The sequence below is a fragment of the Hipposideros armiger genome, unplaced genomic scaffold, assembly GCF_001890085.2.
Source record: "Hipposideros armiger isolate ML-2016 unplaced genomic scaffold, ASM189008v1 scaffold_184, whole genome shotgun sequence".
Taxonomy (NCBI): Eukaryota; Metazoa; Chordata; class Mammalia; order Chiroptera; family Hipposideridae; genus Hipposideros; species Hipposideros armiger.
The window spans coordinates 265,173-270,272 of NW_017731534.1; the positions used below are offsets into that span (position 1 = coordinate 265,173).

At 41.6% G+C, this 5,100-nt stretch overlaps 1 pseudogene; it reads left to right on the top strand.

Annotated features, from left to right (window-relative positions):
• Nucleotides 1-2,281: 2,281 nt before the first annotated feature.
• LOC109388165 (WD repeat-containing protein 92 pseudogene) lies at nucleotides 2,282-3,301 on the top strand (annotated as a pseudogene).
• The last annotated feature ends 1,799 nt before the right edge of the window (nucleotides 3,302-5,100 follow it).

Consider the following 5,100-nt stretch of genomic DNA (forward strand, 5'->3'; position numbering starts at 1 on the left):
ATATACTGTGTGCTTTCTAGCAAAGAAAATAGCAGCAGGGAAACAGGCAACATTAATGTGTCATAACGTCCACCCACTTGAAAATATTGCATTCTAACAGGACTAGAGTGGAAGCAATAAAAGAAAGAAAAATACAAGTAATATTACTTGAAATCCTACTATGTGCTAGGTACCTTGATAAGTATTTTAAATATTATTTCATCTCCTCTAGCCTCCTCAGGAAAATATTTGCAGTCTGGACGGTATTTAAGTCTGTCTCAATTTGCGCATTGGGACGTCTTAGCTGCCCACAACGAAAGCCTTTTTATCATGCCTTTGAAACATAAAAATAGAAATCCAGTTAAAGATGGTGTGTCAGGAGTCCCCAAGACTACCAGGTGTTTGGAGATTCACTAGAAATATTCACAAGACTCAGATATAGATGTGCTCACAGCTGAGATTTATTGCAGCAGGGTGGAAGGATAAATAGCTGGATCATAAGGGGGAAATGTGCAGCAGAGTCTGGAAGAATCCATAGACAGGTTTTCTAGTGCTGTCTCCCTCCCACGAGGATTCAGACAAAGCACGCTCTTCCCCCAGCAGCAAAAATGAGTATGTGTGTTGTGTTTCTGCCCAAGGAAGTTCATTAGAGACTCTGCACCCAGCGTTTTGACTGGGGGCTGGTCACGTAGGTACACCCTGCCAAGTACATATCAAAATTCCAGACTCCCACAAGGAATACAAACATTTCTCGTAAATTGTATTTGCCCAGTCGAGGCATAGTGATTCTGAAACCAAGCAGATTGTTCAATGCTGACTATTGGGACTGCACTGACAGCCCGAGTTCCCAAGCATCAGCCAAAGGCCACATGGCAAGCGGGGCTTTCTAAAGGTAACAGCCTCCAGCATGCTATGCTAACTCGTTTCCGCACCAGTATCTAATAAGTTAATACTTTCATGTATCTTTCCACCCACTACCACCATACCCTTCCCAACATGTAGCAATGGTGATAAAATATGAGAAGGGGAAGTGCAAAACAAATAGCTGGGCTCGGAGAATCATCTCTGTGGACTAGAAATAGAAGCACAATGTGGAGCCCCCTGTGGGACTGAAGCACGGTGTGCTTCTAGAATAATCTCTGAAGAATGCACCCAAGTTTGACTAGACTAGAACACAAACTCATGCATATAATTATGGAACGTTAGATCTATACTGGAATTCTTTCCACTTGCAGGTAGCCTTGCAAATGAAAAAATCGGTAGAAGTGGAAAATACTGGCTAGAGTGGCTCACATACATTAGGGATATTTGCTCAGATTGAACCTGAGCAGAATTAGAGTAAAACTTTGAAACTTAACCCAATGAATCAGATCTGCTTGGTTTCAGGATCACTTGATCTTAGTCCTCAAATGGTGTCAAATGTCCCACAAGTAGCTTTAAATGCAGCCCTGGCCAACAGAACTTGCTGTGATAACAGAAACGTTCTTGCTACCCAATATGGCAGCTATGGCCATGAGAGACTACTGAGCACTTGAACTGAGGAACTGAATTTTAAATTTCATTGCATTTGAATTCATTTCAATATAATTACTTATACGTGACTAGTGACTTCTGTATTGGACACATTTCTAATGGGTTCATTGCCTTGTTTCTACCCTTATCACAGAAGCTTCTTTCAAAATATGTTGACAGATCAGTTGGTTTGGAGAGGCTGTGTGTCTGTGTCTTTGGGCAGTGTTAGCAGCACTATTTACAAATATATTGGGTTGTTGGAAAACTCAGAAAAGTCATTACGCATTTTTGCAACGAAAAACATAGAAAAAAATACATCATGACATTTCCGACAACCCAATACATACCTAATTACCAGAAAGAGAGATTCAGGTGCTGCTTTCCATCATCCTAACTTAGTTCACGTGTCACCTCTTCACATTTGTAACTTGACTCCTTGGAAACCTATAAGCAAACCTCATCCACTTAAAGTGGGGAGGCCAAGTAAAACTTCTTGAATATCCAACTTCTTGAAATCTCACTGAATAAATTATTTTTTCTTGAAAACACAAACAGAAAAGGCGGTAGTAGTGGTGAATGGTAATATTCACCAGAATCTGTATTTTGTGTGAATAATAAGTCAAGTTATGGTTTTACTTATTAGTTTTGCTTTAAAAAATAGGATGTACTATTTTCCACTATTCTGTAAGAATTTATAGTATTGTAAAATGAAAGGTTTATCAAGACACCATCTGCAGTGTTTTGTCAGGGTCTGAGTGTGCCGGTTGAAGGAGGTGAAATCGGCTGGACGATGTCGGCTTTTGAAAAGCCTCAGATCATCGCCCATTTCTAGGAGGGTCTCAACTACACAGTGTCTGACTATTGAAAAGGCCAAACCCATTAAAGGTAGAGCATTTGGTGCACCATCTTTATAGGAGAGATTTTTAGCTACTGGAGATTTTGCTGGAAACCTTCATGTATGGCATTTGGAAGCTCCAGAGATCCCAGTATATTCTGTGAAGGGCCAAAAGAAATTATAAACACTACAGATGGTGTAGGTGGGCTAGGAATTGGGGAAGATGCACCTGAAATTGTGCCTGGCAACTGAGATGGAACTGTGAAGGCGTGGGACCCAAACAGATGATCCTGTTGCTAATATGGAACCTGTACAGGAGAAAACAAGAGACTGTTGGACTGTGGCATTTGGCAATTCTTATAATCAGGAGGAACGTGTTGTTTGTGCTGGCTGTGGCAACAGGGATATCAAGCTGTTTCATCTCAGAAATATGTCATAGCAGTGGGAGACAACATTAAAAATGGGGTAGCTTGGAGTTTGACAGAAAAGACGTAAGTATGGAAAAGTTGGTAGCTACATCTCTGGAACAAAAGTTTCATATTCTTGACATGAGGACACAGCATCCAACCAGAGGTTTTGCTTCTGTTTCAGAAAAAAAAGATTCATAAATCTACTGTGTGGCAGGTATGACACCTGCCACAGAACAGGGAGCTCTCTCTGACAGACCCGGACGCTGGTGGCCTTCACCTCTGGAAGTGGGAATACCCTATTCAGCGGTCAAAGCAAGACTCTGAGGGAGCAAAGATGGGTGTGGAGGGTTCGGTCAGCCTTCTGCAGAATGTTACATTATCTATCCAGCCCATTTCCAGTTTGGACTGGGGTCCAGATAAAAGGGGTCTCTGCTTCTGTAGTTTATTTGATCAAATGGTAAGAGTGCTGTTTATTACAAAATTTCATAAAATCTTATCTAAAGATCTTGAAACCTTCCAGAACACTCATAGAATTATGTGTTCTGGATCCTCAGACTCTCACTGAACAAAGTTGGTTTGGACTGATGACCAAAGGCCCCAGATGCAACTCTCCAGGGTAGCCTCTCTCTGGGTGTGGAATGCCCAGCGTCCGGTGACCTGGCTGGTCACTGGTGTGCTGCTGCATGCGGGGGGAGAGGGGGCACCACTGTCTCCAGAGCCAGCTCTGCTCCTTTCCCTCCACTTCTCAGAAAAAGTGATACTTGTCTATATTTAGACATATTTTAAATTTGGTCTGCATCCCCAAAGTTCCATATTTTGTAATTACACTTGTGTTGCATTTTAGTGTTTACAGTGTTGTGGTAGGGGTCTCTTAATTTGGTTTGAAGTTTGCCATAAAACTGCTGTGAAGCCTTCATACATACACTTGGAGAGATTTCAGTGTCACTGAGTTTCAGTGCAGAATGTTACTTTATAAAATTCCAAAGTGACATGGTCAGACTAGATAGGGGTAACTGTTTTGAGCAATATAACTCATAAAATGAAATACTAGGATTTACAAAGACCCGTTTCTTACTTAAAAAATAATGAATACATTTCTGCTTTTGAAAAAAAAAACTATTTGAATTCTAAAACTAAAGCTTTCCTCAGGTATGGGTCTGTACACTTAATGAGGAATATAGCATATCTTCACAATTTCAGAGGCAGCTGGAGTTTTCACACATGGGTATAGACAAGCCTATGCAAGACCTTCTCACATTGTGAACAGGTTTTTAAATAATGTGTGAAAATTCCGAGGTTGTAATCTACTTAGTACTCTCTCCTGACAAAATAAGAGAAGAAAAATCAATTCCCACCCTAACAGGGAAAGCGTGGTTCTGCAGGGGCAATATACCATTGAATGAACAATTTCAAATGTGGGCAACAGACTTTTTGAAAGAATAGATTTACATCCTTTGTGAAAACACAGGGCTCAGAGTTCCTTCAAATAGTTTCGCAGGCAAAAATCAGTAAATTTCTTTGGAGCAGTGGGAAAGGAAGAAAAAGCCGTTTAAGGTAAAGCTCTGCCTGTATCTTTTCTACTCCCCTTGTCCCTACAGTTTTCCACAGACCCTGTGACCATCATGTTTTTGAATCCTCACCAAATCCAGGAGTTTTCTCTATTTTCTTGATAATCCCATAACAATAAAGTAGTTTTAGCCTGCCTCAGATACTTTTCAAAAGGAAGTGGAGGCTCTCTTCCAGCGTGGCAGGACAACTGAACTATAGCCTCTGTTATCCTCTGATTACAAATAAAACTACCTTACAACACACAGAAAGCAGCTACCTGAGGACTCTGAAAAGTAAACAAAGGACAGTGGATTGTGGAGGAAAGTCAGAAGTGGGAGAAGGAAGCCACGCGGTGGTCGAGCAATACTTCTGGTGGCTAAAACTTCAATAGAAACACCCTTTTTCTGGGGCTGGCCGAGTGGCTCAGTTGGTTAAGAGTGTGAGCTCTGAGCAACAGCGGTTTGATGCCCAGCCCAAGCTGAGCTGCCACTGAGCTGCCAACAGGTGGCAGGATGGCTCAGCTAAAAAAAAAGAAACACCCTATTTCTGGCCAGAGAAATGGGATAAAGGGGTTTGCAGGTTGGAAAAAGTGGGGGAATTTGAAAGAGGGGATAAGCAGGAACTATTGTTATTTTGAAGATGAACACACATGCATCTCAGGCCCACCCCTGAAGCTGCACGTGTGAGAGACCCAAGCTATTTAGCAAAGGCTTTAAGAATGAAGCTATTGGAGCTAAGATTCCAACCACAACTTAAATCACAGAACATCTGAGAGGAGTGTGTGCAGGACAGACCCCAAGAAGCGCAGAACAGAAC